Raw genomic sequence first — 24,962 nt, forward strand, 5'->3', positions numbered from 1 at the left:
GTGTCTCCCTCTCTCTCTGCCCCTCCCCCGTTCATGCTCTGTCTCTCTCTGTCCCAAAAATAAATAAACGTTGAAAAAAAAAAATTTTAAATGCTTTTGCTGTGTTACTAGTTTTCCTTAAAGTCATTGGGAATCATTGTTATTTCTCTACCAGGAACAGGTTAGCAAAATAAAATTATCTGTTCTTGTGCTTCAGTGCAAGGGCTGTAAATTTACTTATTAAGGCAATTCCAGTGTTCCATCTGGGGAGATTAGTAAGGCAGGGGTAGCTGAATTTGAGACTGTCATAAAACACCTATTTAAGTAATCTAAAAAAGAAAATTGTAAAAAACATTTTATTCTAAAGCTCTTCAACATCTTATTTACACTAGAAAGGAGCTATTATATAAATGTTAAGAGAAAAATGCTAAGTGTTCTTCTAAGAAGTCAAACATCTGAATGCATACTTGGTGAACTTATTAGAGAGTGAAGTATTTCCACATAATGAAATAAATTCTATTAAGTATGGTAAATACTAGAGAACAGAACATGGAATCTTTAGCTTGATAACCACACACTTAACATTTCTTCCGTGTGGAACTCCTACACACTTCTACAGGAGTTTCTTCGGGTTTTATCCCTCGAGAAGACAGATAACGCTGTTCTATTAATAGAGCGTTCATTAGTCTTAAAGGAACAGCAAGTTCTCCTGGCCTGGGACGGCACAACTGATAAAAAGAGACACTCTTTAGGAGAACTCTGAGCCGTATCTATTTCATTTTTTTCCTATTAATATGGATATGCACGAGCCCAATTATTTAGAATTAAAGGAAGGGATTCTGAAAGCACATCTTTACACCCAGTGATTTATTAACTACTGTAATATACTGACACCATAATGCAAGTAACAAATCACAACAGAATCCTAATGAAGGGATACAGTTAAAAGAAAAATCTGCACCGTGGCCTTCGCAGAGCTCCCACCAAAAGTATCTCGAACAAGGAAAACCCTATTGGAAGCTGGGCTGCCTGGCAACCAGAAGCTGGTTGCTAAGCTGCACTCTTTTAACATGCCATCATGAATGCTAGCACAGTCAAAGAATAATTTGGTATGAACAAAAGCCTATAAAAGAGACTGGGACTTAAGTGCGTCTGGTTTACCCTCCGAGAACAATGCAGCTGCCAGGCCAATCTGGAAGCTCCCACATCATTGTTCCGTAAACCCCGCAATCTGTTCTGACTGCAGGAAGTGTATTTAATGGGCCACGCTGCTGATCTCCCCCGAAAAGTTTGGGTTCTGCACAAGCGCTGTTGTGGGATAATTCTTCATGGTAATGACTCACTGACCCAATCCCTGACTTGAAGTAGGAGATATTATTTTAATATTGAGCAGTAGTGTCCTCCTTTGGGACAGTTTCAGAAAAGATGAATACTTTATCAAAAACACAGCCACTGGGGAACAGGGAAATGAAATGTTATGTTTAAAGAGTAAGTGAAATTATTCTGAATTTTCCCATTTTCCAAAGAAATGAAAACCAATACTGTAAAGATTTTTAAACCATAAATGATCCACCCTAAACAAATATTTAAATCTTTCTATATCACTTCAGTCTAATCTAAAAAAGTGTTCATGACACAATGTAAAACTGCTCTATTAAATTTTATTCTACAGCTATAATGATAAAATAGGGAGAAAAAATGAGATTGCCAATAGTTTACTTTTTATAATATTAAACCACAGAAAACGCAACTGTATACAAATGCAGTGAATATCACACACCTTTAACTTATAATCACTCATGTAATTTATACATCCTATTTAAATAAAAAGTTTACGATAACTGGGCTAACATGATTTTTAACACTAAGGATAAAAGTAAGCTTGATCTACCCTACTTTAAAAAAAAAAACTAACATTTTATTTTGTTAGGCAAAACAGTTTTTTCTTTTCAAATATTCTCACTGAACCTTTTTTTCCACAGTGACAGGCCTCTCTCTTCATGTTCCATATTTCAACTGGTTACTTCAGAATTTTCCAACGTCATCTTCCCTAAACAAGCAGTTAAATAATTTTTAGTTTCTGTCAATCAACAGACTAAATATGAAACAGTAAGTTTAAGGGCAAAGGAGTTGTTACCAGGCCTATAAGCCACACAGATTTTCTTCACTACATAATCCAAATCTGAAGCAGCCTTATTTGTACCGATCAAATGGCAAACATTTGGTTTTTAAAACTTTCATCTCTGAAATGCTTCCTTACCCATTCGTAATTAGTAAAAGACTGCCCTGACTTAATATGGCAGTTAAAATTTTTTTCACAAATGATCTTGAAATCATTCAATAAAATATTAAAGGCGAGTCTTAAGATTTAAAAGCTGAAAAAATATTTTCATAGGCTGCAGTACTTGTTCATGTCATGTACAAAACTTAAAGGAATTATTACAAGAAATCTTAGGACAAAGAACAGTAAAGGGTCTTTACTCTTGTTCAGGGCCTTCAAAATTATCAATGTAATGTTGAAAAAGACAGCAAAGACTTCAATACCATCACATTTCTTATTACATGTAAGACAGAAAATACTTTTCTCCTTAATTCTAAATTGCTTACTAGACTTTTAAGGTTTGCATGTACTCAGATGCAAACATAGGTAAACCACCTTTAATCAACTATTAACCAATAAGGCTAATTTCCCCCAGTTCATGAAAAAGCAACGTAGACAAAATTTCACACATAAAATAGGTCAGCGTTTATACTCCCATCATTATCAAAAAACTACAAAAAATATGGCTTAACTTTTAAGCTTTATATCAGGAATCTGTTGTAATTGGCCTTTACACACTATATTCATGAATACAAAAAGCACTGGGCAAAAATATCATGGTCTGAACACAGATTTCTACACTTACAAAGCTATAGCTTCCGTCCAGATACTATCCTGGACACAGAAATAATTTTCTTTGCCAAAGGCCTAATAGATTAAAAATCAAATAATATTATTTGTTGAAAAATAACCAAATTTTCATGCTAATTTTGTAGATGATGAAGTGTAACTATTTTAATTGTCAAAAAGAAACTTTCTATTAGCTGAAAGTAGGTTTATAATAGAACGGTTATTTACTAGAAATGTGTTGTATACACACGAATTCCCCCGTTTGGTGAGATCTTTGAAAGTTCTCATTAGATGACTTGGATAATCCTTCACCTCAAATCCAGTAAAAAAGTTTTTGTTTTTGTTTTTATTCTAAAGAGCCTCACAGATCCGGAATATTAGACCACAAAGTAGTTAAATCAATTTATTTGTTTGTAATGTAAAGTTACAATGCCATAAAGTGGGTTCTGGTTGTTATCCAAATGGTAATACTATGAGAACAATGAAAATAAAATAATGAATATGTAATAAATACCTACTGCTGTAGTCTCTGTGTATTTAATTACCATTGTATTTCAGTGAGTGCTGTTGTCCGCATCCCTCTAGCTAACAAAGGAAGGATGTCCCTTTGAACAGATTGGTTAATGCTCTGGGGCAGCAGATGTCTACTAGAACTGCAGGAGACCAGCAACTGGTGGCCTGCCCATCTTCTGAAAACTTTCAATAGACTCCTGCATATGTTCACACAATAGGGCATGTGGTAGAAAGGAAAACCTCTTTTTAACTCTTTATGCTCTCTCTTTCCCTCCCAACTGATAGATGAAAGTCTTTGTCTCCTCCTCCTTTCCCCATTACACAACTCGTGAAAGCAATAGTTATGGGAACGACATCTTCAGCCTAATGTTTGAAACCACTGCAGGGAAAAAGAGATGGGAGAAATCAGAACTCTATGTTACTATCAAAAACCGCTGACAGAGCAGGTGAACACTTAGTCACTGTATTTACAGCAAGCTCTCTGAAACATCTACCTGTGCATCGGTCCATCTCCCCAAGCTAGAGTTTTAGGACAGTAGGAAAATCGATCATATCTTACTATCAGCTTAGAGCACCTAAGTCTGACAGTGACACTTTAAGGAACCTAAGAATGTGACAAGATAAAATCCTAATTCATTGTTTGTCAAAATATCAGAACATGTGATCATCACTTATCTTTAACTACCAAATGATCACGTGCCGTGCGCAGCGCCTTGCAAACGTTCATGAGGCTGTAATGACTGATCGGACTCCAGAAGATAAACCTGTAAAAGATCTGCTGCACGTATTTTACGGAGAGAATGATCTTGTATTTTGGCACTCCATAATAATTTGTAGGCTTTCGTTTGAGGCGTATCCTCTCTTCTACAAAGTTCAAGTCAATACTCTCGGTATTTAGCCAAGTTGAACTTGGGAGGCAGGCATTAAGTAGCGCAGATACTCACGGCGGCAGGAAAATACAAAGACGTTTCTGCAGCAGCTTCAGCGGGAACTCCTTAACACAGTGGTAGCCGCAGACGTGCAGGCAGCCAGGAAGAACAATGAATGGTTGGACAGATGCAATGGCAATGTCTTGGCTGAACCGATTAGCGAGTGGAGGGACAGCCAATCACGGCGCGGGAGCTCACAATTAGTTGGGCAGATGCGGGCCAAGCTCGGCTCCCTGCGTCAGGTTCGCAGGTTCCTACCATAAGCGAGTTGATGTCATTCCCGGGGCCTGCCCCGGGCAGCGTGTGTATTAACGAGGGGTGTGCGGGCAACAATAGGCCAGACAAAGGCCACTCGCCGGCAGCTGCTCTTTGGGAGCGGAGTCATTAGGCAGCAGGCTGCCAACAAGAAACACCTGGCTTGGGCGGCCTTCGGCTTTTCCTCCTTGCTTTTCATGCACCAAACAAAGAAACCAATTCTATTTTCAAGTAGTCAGAGTTGCATGTTTCCAAAAAGTTGAGGCTCCACTCCAGTCTATTAGCTTTGGGGTTTTGAGAAATAAAGAAAATGAAGTGTGTCAAAGCAGCGATTCCCTACTGCAGTAATCCCTTTCTTTAATAAATGAGTGACTAGTGAAATGAGACAGAAGGCTACAGTCAAACGATTTCCCTGGAAACACTGGGAAATCCAAAATATTTTTAGGTATTGGTTCGTTTGTTGCAAGGCCAATAAAAAGACAAAAAAGGGAGGGGGAGCGATAAGAGCTTACACACAGAATTTTAAAAAGTGAGTTCACTAGTCCTGTAGTGTGGGAAGACGAAACGAGTGTGGTCCAACTGTGTGCCAAATGTGTCATCCAAACTATACATTTAGACAAAACTGCTTACGTTCAGCCTAAAATCGCCAGCACGGCTCACCTTACACATGTGCAACGCCACGTAAAACTCTTTTATTACGGATTCCACTCACCCATCTCATTAAATAAAAGCTTTCATTATGTTCTAATATACAACATTATTACACCTGTTAAAGGGATTTGTATTTCAGCTCAAATTCCAGCTCAGGAACAAGTTAACTTTATGAAGAAGAAATATGGGGGGAAGAATGACCAAAATGGACCTCCTCGGGGAGGAAGCTTGTTACCCCAGATTTATTTCCAACTTCCAGAATGCAGTACTTACAATGCTACCACTACATGCTTTTGAGGGCTGCAGTTTCATCCTGAGTGGCCTCAATTAAAGAAGTTCAACCAAAATTTACAACCCCTCAGGTGTTGTGAAAATACTCCCCCCCCCCCCCCCCCCCCCGCTAAAGGAAACCTACCTCCAACGCACCACCTACTTTTGTGAGCTCGCGCCCCCACCCGCCCACACAAGCACGCACCCACTTTTCACTCTCCTCCAGGTAAAGCAGGAGCTGCTACTAAAATTCGACTTTCTGATACAGGCTGAATTATGCACAGCCTAGGATTTATCATTGTATCATTATGAGAGCCAAGATGTAAAATTTGGCTAAAGCACCCCTAACGATAGAAACCAATCACAAATACTGGAGCTACTCTCCGTTAGGGTCATTTGTGAACACTTGGGGGAAAAGTGCCAGTTGGGACTCCTGGCCACGCCCTTACTGTGTCCACTCAAGTGTCAATGAGATTTTCTCTATTTACAACCCAAGAGGAAGGCCTACTCCATACAGTTACAAATTTTCAGTTATCTCACTGAAGAAAACATTCCTTATGCCTACCAGAAGCCTGAAAAAGTCCTGTTATCAGAAATAAAATAAAAACACAGAGTATACTTTTTAGATCACTGTCTATATTTTTTCTCCAAAGAGTTTACTATTTTATTAAGGTATATCATTCCCAAATGTTAGAAAAGTTCAAAATCTGTGGAAATATTTTCTAACTAAGTGTAATTATTAGGTCTAAAGCAGAAACCATTCTTTTTCTGCCAAGGGTTATTTACGGTAATGTTTCTGCAGTTAGGTGAGCCTATGGTCTAATGTTGTAAGCGCATTAAAGATAAAGCATCTCTAACATAGTTTACTGCAAGTTATAAGGTAAATTACACAGAGTTTAGACTTTATGTCTTGGGTAAGCATATGAATGTAACAGAAGCGAAGAAAGTTAAAAAATGTTTTAAAAGTGACGTGGTGGTATTTCTCTTTAAAATTTCATGAGCAAAAGGAGTAAGAAACATAAATCAAGGCCACTAGGATGGTTAGCAAATGTACTTCTTTTGGTAAAATGGAGTTTGATTTAGCAAGATAAAAAATAAAAAATATAACACACACGAAAGCAAAGTAGTTACAACTAAACCCTAATAAAACCTAAGCTATGCACTCAGAGAGACAGGTCAATATTTATGAATTCATATTAAAACTTTTTTGTGTGTATAAAAAGGAAACTCTTTAGTATGAATAGAAAGTCCTCTCTTTTCCCCTGGGTTTCCTTTCTTCTCTTTATCCCCTGCTACTATAGTTACTACTTTATAGCTTTAATTCAGGAGGAGGAGGAGGAGGAATCTTCTCACTAATTCCTGCCACTGTGAACACAAAGAATGAGAGAAAACTACCCAAGGGCTCAGCAGGGAGCCTGATCTCTAGCACTGGATTAAGCTTTTTTGCAAACAGCAAATAAAGGCAGTGATCTGAAAAAGCTAATCAGATCCTGCTGGGGTATTTAGACTATCTTGGTTGCTAGTATTGGATAATGTTAAGCACATTAAAACATCTGTAGGTGAAAAGCCCGTCTGGCTTTCTTAGTCATAGGCACTGCCTGGTCCACTTGCCCGCCCTCCCCCCCCCCCCCCCCCCCGCCACGCCCCACCCCAAAGCCAATACAAACAGCTGCACTGGGCTCTCTCCGGGGCGTCGCAAACCAGGGCTGAGCAGGCCTGCGGCTAAGACAGGAAAAAACAAGGCAGGTGTCATTTGTAATTTGGGGAGCGCGCGGAAATCTGTCAATGCCAAGGGGGTGTCTAATGTTAGGACCTTGTTTGCTCAAGTCTGAATGTGAACACGTGGGCTCTGATGCTGATGTCTGGAAATCAATTCTCTTTATCACTGGTGATACAAGCCCGCTTCCCAGTACCTTCCCCCTAATGTGGATTTGTTTCCCAAAGTACACGATCTTCCTTGATCCTAACACCATGGAAGTGAAATTACCATGTCACATTTTCCCAACTGTCTCCCAAAGGTTCAGAGGTTAAAATTTCAGCCAAAACTCTTCTCTAATTTTTGAGAATTAAACTAAGAAACAAAATAACCAACCCACAAAAACCTAATCTACACACACAGGGTAAGAGAATGAAGCAAAATCAATCGGTACCAGCATGTGAACGAAAGCGCTCGTGGGCGAGTTTTATTTCTCTTTCATGACAGGGTGAGCTTCTCCCAGAGCCCTCAGCTCTTTGCAGTGTTCCTGTAGCCCTGGTTCTGCCACTGAGGCTGCTGTCAACATCCAAGGCAGCGGTGGCTTGAGGGCACATCAGCCTCTCTGTGATGAGAGGTCTTTTCCTGGTGTCTCCTGCTCTGGCTTCAACTTCCCAACTACAGTGGCCTCCTTGGGTACAACACTCCATCTGGCCTCTGCCTCCTCACTGGAGGAGGACTGATCTGGTGGGGGAGTCTGGGAAGAAGAATTTTGTAAGCAAAGCCTGGCCCCTTCCTCTGCCCTTTTCCCTTGGGCATCTGCCCACGGACAGAGTACACGGCTGCCTTGCTCCCCAGCACTGCCCCAGACTGGGTGGTTAAAGCTTTCTAGTCTGGACGTTCAAGGTTATCAAGCCCTCCAAGCTGGGCTCTGCCATGGTTCCACCAAAAAAAAAGGCTATTTTGATGTCCATGTGTCTGGCTCCTTTGTCTATTTCTCACTTGGTTCAGAACTAAGGCAGGAAAAACACCCCCTCAAACAACATTCAACAGAAGCTTTTGCTATCAAGAGCTATTAAGGGGAACAAAAAATGGTATGAAGACTTAGGTAAATTAACTCTGGTCAGACTACAGTTAAAACACATATAATGGGAACGTTTTTTTAAAAAAGAAAAAATTCTGTGACACCTGGGTGGCTCCGTTGGTTAAGCATCTGACTCTTGATTTCGGCACAGGTCATGATGTCACGGTTTATGAGACTGAGCCCTGTACTGGGCTCCACACTGACAGTGTGGAGCCTACTTGGGATTCTCTGTCTCTCTGCCTCTCCCTCCCATATGCACAGGCATGCTCGCTCTCAGAATAAACTTAAAAAAAAAAGTTCTACATAAGAAAAAGTCCCGTAATAAGAGGGAAGATAAGGAGCGCCTGAGCGGCTCAGTCAGTTAACCTTCCAACTTCGGCTCAGGTCGTGATCTTGCAGTTTGTGGGTCCGAGCCCCTTGTCAGGCTCTGTGCTGACAGCTAGGAGCCTGAAGCCTGCTTCGGATTCTGTGTCTCCTGCTCTCTGCCCCTCCCTCCCTCATGCTCTCTCTCTCTCTCTCTCTCTCTCTCAAAAATGAATGTTAACATTTTTTTTAAAAGAGGGAAGATAATGTCCCTCAATATCAAAATTCTAAGGGTCTGACAATCTTTCAGTGCTACATCACTAAGAGGGTTCAGAGACAAATAGCAAATACACAAAAAACAGTTATTTCTTCCCAGTAGACTAAAAGCAAAATTTTTCTGCAGTCATTTTAAGTGACAACATACTCCACAGTGTAAGGCTTCAATTATTTCCCAGTATTAACTTCTTATTCAGTATTTTCGAAAATTCATTAAGCAGTAAGTCTTTAAAAAGATGCTCTTCGGGGTGCCTGGGTGCCTTACTCGGTTAGGTGTCCGACTTCGGCTCAGGTCACGATCTCACGGTTTGTGAGTTTGAGCCCTGTATAGGGCTCTGTACTGACAGCTGAGAGCCTGAAGCCTGCTTCGGATTCTGTGTCTCCCTCTCTCTCTGCCCCTCCCCCACTCGCACGCTCTCTCGCTCTCTCTCAAAGATGAATAGAAAAAAACTTTAAGATGATCTTCAATTCTTATCAAACTTGTAAATAATCAAGGAACAAGGAATTTTAGAAAATCTCAGTGAGTACAAATGACATCCTGAATGCTCACGTCACAGGTTCCTAAAGCGGCTAATGTAAAAGGGAGTAAAGGGAGAGAAAACTCATAGGCATAAAAGGCCACAAATGATTTTAAAAGAGGCAGAAATCACCTGATATCATCCATATTAAAATACACAATTACATTAAATATAACTGAAACTCTCAAGAAAAGCTGACCCAAAGTGTGTAATTTTATATAAAATACAGGTAAGACATTCTCCGAATTAGGACAACCTGATGACACCTTACCTCTTACAGTAATGACAATATTTGCAACCTCATTATCAAAGCCTAGTCAGAACTGTTCTCTCCTGATGCTGTGGGGGCCCCTATCGTCCACTGTCTCTGCCGTTACCCCCGCTCCACCCACTGTGTACTCGTTCATGTACAACACGGTACCTGCGGCCTGTGCATCCCAGTGGAGGACGGACATGGGTCTGGTTCTTTAGGTGTTAAATAATTCCACGCAGCAAACTAATTCAAACACTGCATGGTCAAGAGCTTTGTTGAAAAGTGAAAGTGACAGAGTCAGGCTATAAAGAATAACTATCAGACAGAATTAAAAGAAAGCTCTGTCATGAAGTCTGATCTTACGAATGGCCCAGAAGAGTGTGTAAGAGTGACCGGAGTAGAAAGGAACTGGGGAGAGAAAAGCATGGGATGCAGAAAATGACACAAAAGTAACTACAAACCAACTATGACCCAACCAAAGTTCTTTATTAAGAATTCCATCGAAATTCTCATTAATAGTCATGATAGAAAAAGTTCCTGACATACCAATTCTTCTAAGACGGGAACATGAAATGCTGGAGCTAGTGCCCTATAAGGCCCTCACGCCAGTGATTTCCAAGTACTGCACTACTGACTTTAGCCAACTGTCCTGGTATTCAAGAAACTGAACAAGACGGAGAGGCTAGCCAACCGAACGGTTGTGTTAGACGCTGCCGAGCGAAATCGGCACAGGAGTTCATAACATTTTTCTCTACAGAGTTCTATTCCATAAGAGAGAGATGTAATCATTTAGATACTAAATTTAGATTTATGAGCCTCCCTGACAAGACTCCTCCATACCAATCACCATATACTATAAGAAGTTAAATTTAGAATGTGAATCACCCTCAACAGCTGCCAACAGCGTCTGTCAACTCTAGCACGGCAGGGACTCCTGGGGTCTGGCTGATGGATCCCCCGTACCCCGCCAAGTGCTCCACATACAATAGGCACTCAAGACATATGCAATAAAGAAATGACAGCATTTCAATACCTGGGTCAAAATCCCTTTTCCAGATTGATTTGATCTTCCCGTCACATAACCTATATTCTTCCCAAACACGAGTTTAAGTGCTTTAAATAAAGCAATGATTCTTTCAATTTGGTTGCACACTAGAACCATCTGGGGTTTTAAAAGATATGGATGCCAGAATCTCATGCCTAGAGAGGTTTAGTTGTTTATTTATTTTGAACTGGCGATAGCCCAGGTGTGTCTAATGGGTACCCAAGTTTAAAATGGCTAGTGACTTACAGGTTTTTTCTTCTAAAACACCTTTTCTTCACAGCTTCACGTGTTAAAATCCTACCCATTACTACTGAAGATTCAGCTAAGCCCCAAATCTGCAGAAACCTTTCCTGGAACATAGTTAAATTTATCTTTGGAGGACTTGAGTTTTGCACAGGGCCTGGCCTATGGCCAGGACTTGATAAATGTTTGAGTGGTAGATCATTCTAGGAGCAGAGCACAGAGAAACACAATACATATTTATTGAAAGACTGATGTACAGGTGGTCCTCGTTACTGGCAGATTCTGTGTTTGCAAATCTGCCTCCTGGTAAAGAAATATTTGTTCCCTCCAAATTCATACTCGTTCAAAGCCGTTTGGCGGGCCTGTGTGAGGAGAGGTGGAAAATCGGAGTTGCCTGAGGCACATTCCAGCTGAGGCTGAACTTAGTGAGGCTGTGCCTCTTCCTTCAAGCTCTCCTACTGTCAACATGGCTGCTGAAAAGTACTATTTACTGCTGGGTCTTCTGCATCTTGTGCTTTTTGTTGGATTTGCAGTTTAAATGGCTCTCCAGCCCGGCGCTCAAGCGCTGTCCAGTGTCCTGAAGCGCAGGAAGGCCTTGCATATAAAGCACACGCCCCAGGTAGGCCCGGCCTCAAGCACTGCTGGCCGTGGGGTCGGTGTGGGTGAACGAACCAACACTATATATGAAATAACAAGTCTTTACGGGGTGCCTGGGTGGCTCAGTTGGTTGAGCATCTGACTTCAGCTCAGGTCATGATCTCGTGCTCTGGGACTATGAGCCCCACGTCAGGCTCTGTGCTGACAGCTCAGAGCCCGGATGGAGCTGCTTCTGATTCTGGGTCTCCCTCTCTCTCTGCCCCTCTCTCACTCATACTGTGTCTCTCAAAAGTGAATGTTAAAACATTTTTTAAAAAAGTCTTTAAACAGCAACACACTGGCAACCGGTTTATGTGTTGATTGGTCCATGGAAGTGTTTTGACTGGAGGCTCACAGGAACTTACTCCTCTATTTCCTCTAGGAGCAATGGTTCAGGACTTGCAGCAACTTTACAAAAGTACGATGAAGAATAAGAGCTGAGTGTAACTTCTCCCTCTCCTCAGAACCTTTAGGACTGGTATTTTTAATGCCAGTTTCACTCAGTAATTGAGCACCTCTGAGGTGCAGGTGCTGGGGAGATAGTAGGAATGAAGGAAGCCCCTTTCTCTCCCCAGGCTTACTGTGTAGCCTGGCTGGGGGACAGGGAGAGAATATATACAATACATAAATGTCAGGCGATGGAAAAGGCTATAAAGAAACTTTCAGTCAGGGAAGGCTTCTCTGCTAAGGTGATATTTGCACAGACAGCAAAGAAAATGTGCACAGGAAGAGGGAAGATTTAGTACAAAAGCCTGACAGGAGTGTGTGTTTATGGAACAGCAACATGGCCAGCAGGACGGGTGGCAAGTGAGCAGGGGGAGGACTGAGAAGATGAGGACGGAAAGGGACCCACATAAGAAGCCAGGTCAAGTGGAGCTCTAAAAGGCAGTGCCTCACACACTTTATATAGCATTTGCACCATGAACATCTTCAAGATTGTGACTGAGGAAGTCTGGGCTGGGGTCTGAGATACTGCATCCTAACAAGCTCACAGCTGAGGCCATGGCTGTTGGCCCACTGACCCTACGGTGAGAAGCAAGACTGGAGGTCACACTAAGGCCTTGGCTTTTAATCTGAGATGGGAGTGATAGGACCCTATTTTATACTAATGTCCTGTAAACTTGGGCTTACTTACTATCAGTTCTGTTCCATTGATTTTTTTCTATTTCTGTGCCTATACCATATATTAAGACTGTAGACTGATAGTATATTGGGGACCCTGAATGTGCAAGTCTTCTATCATTACATTTTTAAGCAGGCTTCACGCCCAGCACAGAGCCCAATGTGGGGCTTGAACTCACGACCCTGAGATCAAGACCTGAGCTGAGATCAAGAGTCAGGCGCTTAACCAACTAAGCCACCCAGGTGCCCCAATTACATTTTTTTTCTCATCTTCTTATTCTCTTCTTGGCTATTTTTACATGTACATGCAGATACTTTAGAACCGTTTTGACAGATTTTAATCAAAAAGCTGTTGGTAATTGGAGGGAGACTGTGCTATAGTAGGACTTGCTTAAAAAGTACTGCTGATTTGTTGAACTGTTGAATCAAGAATGATCTGGTACACACACATATCACTCAGCCATCAAAAGAAATGCGATCTTGCCATTTGCAACAACATGGATGGACCTAGAGAGATTAAGTGAAATAATTCAGAAAAATAAATATACCATAGAATTTCACTTATACATGAAATCTAAAAAACAAAACAAATGAACAAAACAGAAATAAACGCAGAGATACAGGAAACAAACTGGTGGTTACGAGGGGCAGGGGCGGCGGCGGGGGGGGGGGCAGGGGAGGGGCAAAAAAAAAAAAGGGATTAAGCGGTACAAACTTCCAATTACAAAATAAATGAGCCACGGGGATGTAATCCACAGCCTAGGGAGTGGAGTCAAGAATACTGTAATAACTTTGTATGGCGACAGCTGGTAATGACACTCTTCATGGGAATCATCTTGTAATGTATGAACATACTAAGATGTACACCTAATATTCATACGATATTGACTGTAAATTATACCTCAGCAAAAAAAAAAAATTGATTTCTTCACAAAAGACAAACTTCTTACTAAGCTTGTCTTAAAATGTTTTGCTTTTGTTCTTGCTGCTGTGAATGAAGTTTTTCTCCTGTCATTATATTTACTGACTAGTTATTGTTGGTGTCTAAAATATTATTTTATTCACATAAAACTTCAGTGAACTAGGTACCTCCGTGAACTTCGCATGTTTCCATCAGTGTCTCCCTGAGGCTCTGGGGATTTCCAGATACATACAATAACGTAAAATCATCACATGGCCTCTTTCTTACCAATGTTTAGATCTCTTACTCCATCCTTTTGTCTAATTACACTGTATTATTAGATAACAATGGCTATTTTGTGTTTTTCCCAATACTGATGGGAATGCCTCTGGGAGTTTATTATTAAGCATATATGGACTGCCGGCTAGGTGGTGTTCACACATACAGATATACAACACATAATCCCTCACCTTGAGCTTATTTACCACGCCAGGCCCCATTTTTCTCAATAGAAAAAAAAAAAGATGTGATATGGTTGCTCTGAAATTTAAATGAGCTAATATAGAACACTTGGAATGGTGTCAGGCACATAGTAAGCATTCAGCAAGTGTGAGCTATATGCAATTCTTTGTTTATATACAACTATACATATACACATCACACTATATAGAGCCTTTGAAAAATCACTTATAGAAATACATTTTCCTCCTACATGAAAGATACGGAGAAAAAAATCAGGAATGTGGATTGCATTAATATGTTAAAGTGATCATACTGTTTTCTTTGGCTTACTAACATTATGAATTATATTAATAGATTGTCTCATATAGAAACACAATTACATTTTGTGGATTATATATGCTTACATTTCCCCAAGAATTTTTGAATCAAATATAAGATTGTGTTGTCACTTTCCTTAAGTATTTGCTTTGCCATATTTGGGCACAATTTTGCTGTTAGCAAAGGGATACGGTCAGTGTACCAGAGAGTGCCTGACTAGACTGGGTGGGCCATGCTTTCCGATAGAGGAACCACTATTTCTACAGGTCTGGTTTAGTGCTATTCTGAACCACGTCCCTGAACCTTGACTATAAATTCCAGGGCAGAGTTTGTTCCACCATAGGGTCCAAAGAAAAAGAGGCTGACCTCCTAATTTATGAATATAAAAACCAACACCATACCATGCCCTCTTCCAACAACTGAGTAACCTGGACAAGTTATTCCATTGCTCTCAGTTTCATCAACCAGAAAATGGGGACAATACCACCAACAGCACAGGGTTGTTATACAGATCAAATGACTTAATACACTTAGTTTAGTTTAGTTCCAAACATTTAGTTTGGAAAAGCCAAACATACCCAAGCTTTTTGTAAGAAAAGCTGAAGATTGAAGGGTCATGATATCTCGGCCAGTGAAAATAATTACAAGATGCTGAGGGAAAGCCAAAAGGGAACATGATGATAAAGGTGGTTGGGAGTCAGTGATTCAGAAGAAAAACACTGGCATGAAGGTGGGCAGGAGTAAACGGATGAGGGAGAAAATGGAAGCATAATTAGAAGTAATGAGAGGCACCTGAAAGGAAACAAGGATTTTTTTTTTTTTCTTGTAGAAAATAAGAAAACATTTCCTTCAGTTTAACAATTTAGATGGTGGGCTGTGAAATAAATGGCTCTAGACAAGGCGATCCCCTCCCACCTCTCTCACAATTTCATTAACATTTTAATTTCCTAAAAGTTCCACAGAACTTTCCTAAAGTAATAAATTGCTTCACTTTTCAGAGTTAGCTTTCTCCTAAGACCTAGAAGTTATTAACTATTGAACAATTAAAGCTGTGATAATTTTTCCCTTAAATAATTGCTATTGAACAAAATCTTTTATGAAAAGAAAGAATTCCTATGACTGAGGGATTTTATCGATAGTAACATCATTAATTATGGAGCACCTCGGTTCTTAGGGCATTTTTATGGAAGTTAGGCAGCTGATCACATTTCATTTATACATTTAAGAAGTAATGCTCTGATGAAAGGCGGGGAACTAGCATCGTCCGTGAGCACCCAACCACACTGCATGAGAGCTTAAATCTGGGTTCCAGGAGTCCACGTGCTCACTCAGCAAGTGTGTATTTAAAACCCGCTGTGACAAAGGGATAATGCTGAGCGAAGATGAGAGACGATATAAACATAGATACAAGTGCTCCCTAAGGGATATAAAGGTGTACTAGGGAGACCCGATAAATGACCATCTGTGTAGTAGAGGGTATGTCAAAATTAATGCTATTAACACATAAGGGTACAAGAGACAAGGACATTGGCTATGATTTGAGAAGGTTCTGAGAGGTGAGTACAGACAGATGGTGATATCAGTCCCACCCAGACTATGGTGTATGTGTCTGTGGCTGGGGGGAAGGTGGTGAGCAAGGTAAGGTGGGAGGAGAAAGGATTTTTGCCCAGAGAACAGGATCGAAGGCCCAGAGATGTGACAGATAATAAAATATGCAGAACACTGTGTGATTAATACTGCTGTTTGATTAATTCTACTGCCGTAGAAGAGGCCAGAAAGAGGCCATACTAGAGTTTCAACTTTGGTACTGGGAAACTATTGAAGGTTTTTTTTTTAAACAGTGATGATGGCAGGGAATACAGGCAGTAATGTCTATGACATGGGCCACAGCAACAGTTTCCTACCTGTATCTCCTCAGTCAAGGGAAATAAAAGTAAAAGTAAACTATAGGGACAAGATTAAAATAAAAAGCTTCTGCACAGTGAAGGAAGCAAAACTAAAAGACAACCTACTGAATGGGAGAAGATATTTGCAAATGACGTATCTGATAAAGGGTTAGTATCCAAAATATGTGAAGAACTTATACAACTCAATACCCAGAAACCAAATAATCCAATTTAAAAAGTGGGCAGAAGACCTGAATAGGTATTTCTCCAAATCAAATAAGACATCCAGATGGCCAACGGACATATGAAAAGATGCTCAACATCACTCATCGACAGGGAAATACAAATCAAAACCACAGTGAGATACGACCTCACACCTGTCAGAATGGCTAAAATGAAAAACATACGAAACAGCAAATGTTGACGAGGATGTGGAGAAAAAGGAACCCTCATGTACTGATGGTGGGAATGTAAGCTGGTACAGCCACCATGGAAAACAAATGGAGGTTCCTCAAAAAGTTAAAGCAGAGCTACCCTATGACCCACTAATTTCATTAGTGGGTATTTCCCCACCCCCCCAAAAATGGAAAGAGCCCAAGTGTCCACTTACTGATGAATAAATATGTCTACCCCCCCCCCCCACACACACTGGAGTATCAGTCATGAAAAAGAATATCTAGCCATTTGCAACAACATGGATGGAGCTGGAGAGTAAAATACTAAGCAAAATAAGTTAGTCAGAGAAAGACCAGTACCATGTGACGTCACTCATATGTGGAATTTAAGAAACAAAACAAATGGGGGTGTCTGGGTGGTTCAGTTGCCCGAGTGTCTGACTTCAGCTCAGGTCATGATCTCATAGCCAGTGGGTTTGAGCCCCACATCAGGCTCTGTGCTGACAGCTCAGAGTCTGGAGCCTGCTTCAGATTCTGTGTCTCCCTCTCTCTCTGCCCCTCCCCTGCTCATTCTCTCTCTCTGTCAAAAAATAAACATTAAAAAAATTTTTTTAATTAAAAAAAACCAAAACAAATGAACAAAGGAAAAATAAGAGACAAACCAAGCAAAAGACTCTTAACTACAGATAACAAACTGATGATTACCAGATTGGAGGTAGATGGGGGCGTATGTGGGGGGGGGGGATATGTGAAGGGGATTAAGGAGGCACTTGTGATAAGCACTGGGTGATGTATGGAAGTGTTGAATCATCACTATATTCTACACCTGAAATGAATACTACATGGCATGTTAACTATACGGGAATTAAAAATTTTTTAAAGGGACTGGTCTGTTTCTTCCCACAATTTAGAAAGGTAATGGGGAGCCCCTGAAGGTTTCTGACAATGGGAATGATGTGTTTCTAACTACATTTTAGGATCACTCCAGCTGCATTGGTTTTGAGGGGGGTAAAAGAAACTCAAAGACGACATGTCAGGAAGGTATTATAATAGGCCAAGCAAATGGTGACAGGTATCTAAAGCTACACAGAAAAAAAGAAAAGAAACAAACAGGATATATTATCTCAATTAGAGCCAATGGGTCTAGACCAAGAAGAAGTAAAATATTAAAAAATCGAGGGCAGCGAATGGCACACATCCCCTGCAAAAAGGCTGAGGACACTGGGTTAAGGCGGTTAGCGGCCTCGCAGGGAGCTACTCCAGGGCGACGGAGAGAGGGGTGGACGGCAGATGCTTTTTCCGAGCGTGCCAGACCTCCCCTTCGCGGGCTAATGAAGTCTACAGATCGCTTTTCAAAGAAGTGCTGGTAAATACGTAAAATAAAAACATACATCCCAAAGAACAAGATGCAGAGGCAGACCTGACACGGACCGAGATTTTGCAGCTAACAGTGAAAAAGGCATTTCAGAGAATCTACCTGAATTGAAACAGAGAGGGACACGTTTGCAATTTCTACGGGTGACAAAGTCAGGTAGGCTGTTCTTGATATCGGGTTTATTGCTTACATTCACCATCGGGGGAAACGCTGAATATCAGGAATATAGGAGATCCAGGAACACAAAGACGTAAACTTCCTCCCGCCCAACATGACAAAAGGCCCGTGTTCTGCCCATGGGTCCCCCGGGGAACCGCAGGCCACAGGTTACAACTCCCAGCCACAGAGTGTGTGAAGAGGAAAGGACAGCACATGTATCCTTTTGAGAAGTTTGGCGGCAGGCAAGGAATAAGACGCAGAAAGAGACTGTGGGGGGCGTGTTGGAGAAGGATGAGGTTTCTCCTCTTTAAGAAGCACAAGGCAGGAGAATGGAGTCAGTGGGGCAGAGAGAGAAAGGGTGCGCACATCTGTGTATGAGTGAATGAGAACAACTACAAGCCTGTTAACGTTACCCCAACTCTCAGGCTGTCCCTGCTTCTGTGCGACCAAGGGGGCCAGGACTGCCAGGGGGCGAGAGAGAAAAAGCCTCTCCCGGCAAGAAACTCAGGAGCAGGGGCTTGTTTTTTGTGGCTCTCCTGCCTCCTTTTCTAACACATCTTCCACCTTCTTGAGCAGCCCTCACCACACCTGGGGCTTAATGCCGCGCCTACAGACTCCCTATGTTGCTGCTTCAGTCCCTCCCCCACCCAAACCCCAAACTCCCAAAGACAGACCACTGGGGGCGCTGGGAGGCTTGTGTAATTCAAGAAGTCATCACACATCTAAGTGAGAAGGATTCTGGAGGACGGGGTGAAAGGACAGCTCATTAGAGCAAATGACTACTTAGATGGGGAAGCTGATGAAAGCCGGTGAAACGTGACAGCATGAGCACACTGTGGGTCCTCAGCCCCCCTACCCCGCCCCCGCACCTCACCTCCTCCCTGCTCGCGTGTGCACGCATGTGCACAGAGAACAGAGGGTGCAGGGAGGGCAGGGTCAGCTTATCCCGTTCCTCACTCTTCCAAGAGACTCCTAACCCATTTGGTTTGGTAAACAAAAAGCTACATTACTGTGAAGCAAAGACTTGGCAAGCGTACAGATTAATCAGTCTTCTGAACTAGTATTTCTAAAATAAGTAACTCACCTCTTTATCTTATCTTCCAGTTTGGATAATTTCTGTAGAGATAATACACACAAAATCGAGTCCGAGGCTAGCACGTGGTGACAAGAAAAATTATTTCGATCAAACGTGAATCCACGTTGAACTGTCCTGCTTGGATTAGGTGCTGATCATCAAAGAAGTACCCAATCTACTGAAATGCACAAAGAATCTAAGTGCTCATTTGCTACCAAGGTGGGTAATAAACACTGCTGATCTACCTGTTTATTCGCAGGAGCGTTCGGGCCCAACACTCAGCACCCAGCAGCACACTTGCCAAACTGGCAGTCTGGCTGCTGGCTGTCACCCAGGAGCTCCAAAGTGCTTTCTCCACCTGCCCCGGCTTCCCTCAGGTGCTCTCGCGGCACGGGGTGGTCTCCAGGCCGAGCTGCAGCTGCCAGCCTGGCACGTGCTTGCCCACCGCCCAGGCCAGCAGGAAAACTGCCTCCCTCGACCAAAGTCGCAGCATCAATTCTGCGAGATTTCTCCTAACAAGCGGATTCCTGGTGTTTCTCCAAAATCGTACTTTAAACAGCTACCTGCACTCTGAGTCTAGGGTCTGTCTCGGTACAGAAAATCTGTGTCATCTGTGGACGGGGTACAGACATTAGCAGGCTCTGGTTCCCAGCTCGCAATCTTTCTCCAAAAGGGGAAGAAAGGGGAAGAGCGCGGACGTGTGGGGACCAATCAGCAGCTCTCCCCCGAATGCAAGCAGACGACCTCAGAGCACACTGGACAGCAGGGAGCTTACCGGGAAATAAAAAGGCAGTAATTTGAAGCACTTGGTTCTCCTTCAGAAACAGAGTAATTTGTTAATTTTGTCACAGGAGCCACTAGAATTGCCACCACTCCCCACCTTCAAGAATGGGAAAAGATTCTGCCATTCCTCTTGGCCGGTTTATCCAGCCATCCATACACAGGTCAGGAAAGAACAGTTCATTTTTATTTCCAAAGCTTTACGGTCTTGAGGGGGGCAGTGGGGAGGATTCGGAAGATGCTCCCCGTCATACCGTTAAATCAGTGAAGAGCACAGGGAGGACCATGGAGAAGCCACAGGTGCTCGCTCAGCTCCTACCCCCAGAACATCCTAGAAAGCACAAAGGAAGGGTCGGTACCAGGGCCAAGAAGTGTGGCCTCCTCCTAGAGGAGGAGAGGAGCTCCGCTTAAAACACTTTTAAAACCAACTGTGAAAACAGCTTATTTTGGAAGTTAAGACACAAAGATGACAGCCCCCCAAATGCAAAATGTTAGATTTACTTCTCTTATCCACAGGCCTTAAATGATGATGAGGGCATTAACCTCCCAGGTGTATTTGTGTTTAAGCCATAACAATGATGGTAACAACGAGCCTTATCTCAAGTACTCACAGAGTAATTCGCCACAGGCTGCCTGACTTCAAAGTTAAGATACAGACAGCCATGGACACGAGCCTACCTTCTTCAAGGCATTTAGTAAAAACCCAAGCCTAGACAATGGAAGTACACTCTGACCATGATACACAGACAGGAGTTAGCAGCAGAGTGCCAAAAACAGATTTTAAAAACCACCGATCTATAAATTAGAAGTCTCTTCCAAATAACTCTGTAGTTAAAGAAATAAAAAAAAAATTATAACCTATGGGATGTGGCCAGAATGAAACTCAAAGAAAATTTAATTGTTTTTAATAGAAGACAAGAAATAAAGGAATTAAAAATTTAAACTGGAAAGGTTAAAATGAGCAAGCGAACCAAATAAAGTTGAACAAAGGAATAAAATGAAAAGCACAAAGAAATTAGGAAGCAAAAAGGAAAAAGCAGAACCAGTTAAGGAGGAGTGGTTCTGAATGCACGAATGAATGACAACCCCCCTGAAACTGTGACCAAGAGGTGGGGAGTCCTGCAGATAGGGAATGTTACACACGTCATGTTCACGGAGATGAAAAGGATTCTTCCCAGAAATCTGCATGCCAATCAATTAAGAATCCATCATTAAAGCTGACCTAAGAAAAGGTTACGAGTGTCAATAACCATGGAAGTAATACAACCTTGTGAAAGATTTATACCCTCGACTCCATTCCTGGTGAAGGCTGCTGAGCCTACAGGTTCCATGGGTGTGTTCCAGCAAAACCTCAAAACATCCAGCTTCACTTAGATTATTTGAGGGCACTGGACACCATGGAGAGCATGTGACTGGTTTAAAAGTCTAATATAATGCTGGTGACAAAACCTAACAAAAATAGCACAGAAACTAAATATATGCATAATCTTACTTCTATCCATAGAAGTTCTACATATAAAGTGAATTGCATAGCATATTCAAACTGTCACAACACACATTACCTGGGTAGACTTTATTCTATGATAATAGATATTTCTAATATTGAAGAACCTTATTAATTCAATTCCTTATGTGTATGGATTAAAGGCTCATGCGCTGGCTTGGTTGTGGAAGAGGAAGGAGGGACCTGGGTAATCAAGGGCTTGGTAGATTTTTGGTTTGAGCAGCTGAGAAGAAGGTAATGAAGGACACTCAAGCGGGAAGGCTTGGAAAGAGACAGATTTGGAAGGATAGAAATTGTTGTAGATGATTTCCATTTCAGATACCAATAGCTATCCAAAGGGAGCTGTGTCAAGGCAGCTGCATAAGAGAGAGATAAAGTTGGTCATCCCTGGCATATTGACGGGGTTTTAAACCATAATGATGGATACATGGAAGAATGTAGAAAAAAGAAGAGACTCAAGGACCAAAATTTCAGTAACCTCATGATAGAAAGATACTACCTAGATTTGTGAATACCGTATTTTCATTGTAGCACATATTGCCATACTTAATCATCTCTGTAAACATGCTAAGTTAGGACTTCAGTATAAAATCTAATAAAACCTCATGAGATCACGAGGTAGTTCTCCTGCTAACTTCTGAAAATGTCAGTTTAGTGGCACTGTCAGTTTGGGGGATTTAGAAATTACTTGAATCTTTCCGGAGGGGAAGAAGTTTTCAAGTAGTGTTCTAAAAGAGGCCTCAGAGGCTCAATAACGAGGACGCTGGGACCCTGATCCTGAGACTTCATTTGAATAAAAGGTTCTATTCCAGGGGCAAAACTGTTTCATTTACTCAAATATGATTTCATTTCATTTAAATATGATACAACAATGGACAAAAGTGAAAACAAGAGTAGGTCTTGAAGGGTGTATCAATGAGACACGGATCGAATCATTAAGTACATTGAAAGCAGTGATATTTCAAACTTATTGAAATTGAAGATATACTTAAATTGATTGATTGCATGTTCAATAAAAAAAGAAGAGAATATGAATTAAACACTGAAAACATATTTTTGAAGATGTGCCTAGTAGATACTTAAGGATTTAGTAACTTAAGGGAATCCTCCCGTAACACATAAATCTATTTTCAAGTTTCTCACATTTGACTTTTATGGTTATTTGCAGGAATATGTGTATATATTCCTACCTATCTATGAAAGCAACAGCCACTGACATTTAGTAAGTGAAATACCAGAGAAGACGTCACATTAAAATCAGAAATAAGCCCAAGTCATCAACAAATGCCTACTATTCATCAACACCGTTGTCTAAATTCAACCAACACAATATAAGAAGAAAAAGTAGAATTGAAGTATTGAAAAAAATTGTTATTATTGTTATCACCATTACCTATTCTGAAAAATCAAGAGACTCAGACTGAAAAGGTGTTGGAACTCAGTCCTACAATTTAAGAGTACACATAAAAGAGTTCAGTAAGGTAGCTAGATGGTTATTTAAAAATGAGTAACTTTTCCTTTATACCAGCTACGACTAGGTATAAAATATAGGCATACCAAATTATAAAATATAAAGATGGAAAATCTCATTTATAATAAATAACGACAGCTAAAATCTCTCAAGGACATATGCTTCAATACACATCATCTGTTAATCTCCACAACCACACTATTATAGGACAGTACCATGAGTGTAGGTACTACTATCACAAATTTACAGAGGGAAAAAACCCCCCAAAACTGAGGCTTTGGGAAATAAAAAAATTGTTCAAGATCACATAGCCAGTAAGTGTCAGAAAAGGAATTCAAACTCAGTCCCTCTGCCTCCAAAGAATGAGCTGCTTAACACCATCATGCCCATTCTTCTCTCTCAAATGAGCAAAGCTAGCCTATGTGGGGAAATAGTAACAGGTACAAAGAATGGACAGACACACCGCCAGTAAGAATATAAAATGGTGCAATTTTCACGACACATCTAGGAATTTGTAAGGAACAGAATCGGGGCGTCTGGGTGGCTCAGTTGGTTCAGCACCTGACTTTGGCTCAGGTCTTGATCTCTTAGTTCACAAGCTCGAGCCCCGCGTCGGGCTCTGTGCTGACAGCTTAGAGCCTGGAGCCTGCTTCGGATTCTGCGTCTCCCTCGCTCTCCGCCCCTACCCCGCTAGCTCTCTCTCTCTCTCTGTCTCTCTCAACACAAGCAATGTGTTTATATGGGCTAAAAGTTTAAAAATGGCAACACTGATACCAAAATGATCTCTGGGTGAGAATCACAGATGATTTTCAGCATCATTTTAGATCTTTTTTCTGTATTCTAAAAATGTGATAAAGTGAAGGTGTTAAGGAAACTCAAAATTTAATTTTAAAAGATAAAGTGAAGTATCAAAATAATAGAAATGCAGTTTAGAAAATATTTCCGCTACCTCAGAGTGTTTCTTCCTATGCACTATATTGCCAATTTTAACATACTTTTATGCCCATGACTTTTATGCTACTTAAGGTACTTTTCTCTCTTAGCAAAAACAGGAATACTTGCTTTATCAACATAGATAATTTACTGCACGTTTTAAGCCTTTTAAGTCTGTACTAATCATTTAAAATTATAGCAAAATTCCAGAAGTTATCTAATATAGAAGATCGCCACATCAGTGAGGCAATTAACAAAAATGACAATTCAAAGGTAGAACAAAAATGTCTAAGTCAACAACAAGCAGAAAGCCTCAATTACATGGGGAACTTGTTCCCTGTAAGCACACAATAAAAATGAGCTAGAAAGTAAAAGCCAAGATGTGAAACAGACTAAGTCACAGAATAAGGATAAAATAAACCCACATAATTTTGAATAGTAAATGAGGACAGATGACGAAGAACAAAGAACAAAAACTAATTTTAGCTTTACCTTAAAAAACATGAAGTAATAGATTTGAAAGCCCTTCGGAAAATCTATAATACAAACTGACATATTAAAAGCAGTAACGGCAACTCAATTTTATAGGCTTTTCCTACCTGGGAATCCCAACCACTCAGGACATGATTAAGAGCCTGTGAATAAGGAGACAGAAAAACAAAACAAACCAAATCTCTGTCCAATCAAATCAACGGATACAGCTAAAGCATTTTCTAATAATCCTGAGTGCCTGGCACACTTCTGTGCTCATGATCTTGATTCAGTAAAAACAACTCTGCGAAGTACACAGTGTCTGATAGCTGAGAAAAGTCAAAGGGAAACTGAGGCTTGCCTAAGGTCATGGTCTGGGAAGGGCAGAGCTGAGATGCAATTCTGAGGTCCCACCTGCTTTCTCTGTGCAGCATAAGCCTTCAGTTGTCCAACCCGGCTTAGTGGGAGGGAGGGAGGGACAGTGTCAGCAAGGAACAGATAACGTCAAGAAGACCAAAGAATTCGCTGATATAAATCAGTATACATCATGAGGTCCCGCTGCCCCCGCCATT

The 24,962-nt window shown here is 41.2% G+C and overlaps 1 protein-coding gene across 7 annotated transcripts in view; it reads right to left on the reverse strand.

Annotated features, from left to right (window-relative positions):
- Nucleotides 1–24,962, reverse strand: part of ZC3H12C (zinc finger CCCH-type containing 12C) — an 88,143-nt gene that overhangs the window by 51,848 nt on the left and 11,333 nt on the right. Inside the window, exon 1 of one of the 7 annotated variants that reach the window (XM_086679178.1) lies at nt 4,327–5,611. The exons of 5 other annotated variants lie outside the window; for them this stretch is intronic. The gene's annotated coding sequence lies outside the window, so the exon portion shown is untranslated. One more of the 7 variants, XM_086679177.1, reaches the window with a different exon arrangement.

Source organism: Puma concolor, chromosome D1, assembly GCF_028749965.1.
Source record: "Puma concolor isolate L17-30 chromosome D1, mPumCon1.1.hap2, whole genome shotgun sequence".
NCBI lineage: Eukaryota > Metazoa > Chordata > Mammalia > Carnivora > Felidae > Puma > Puma concolor.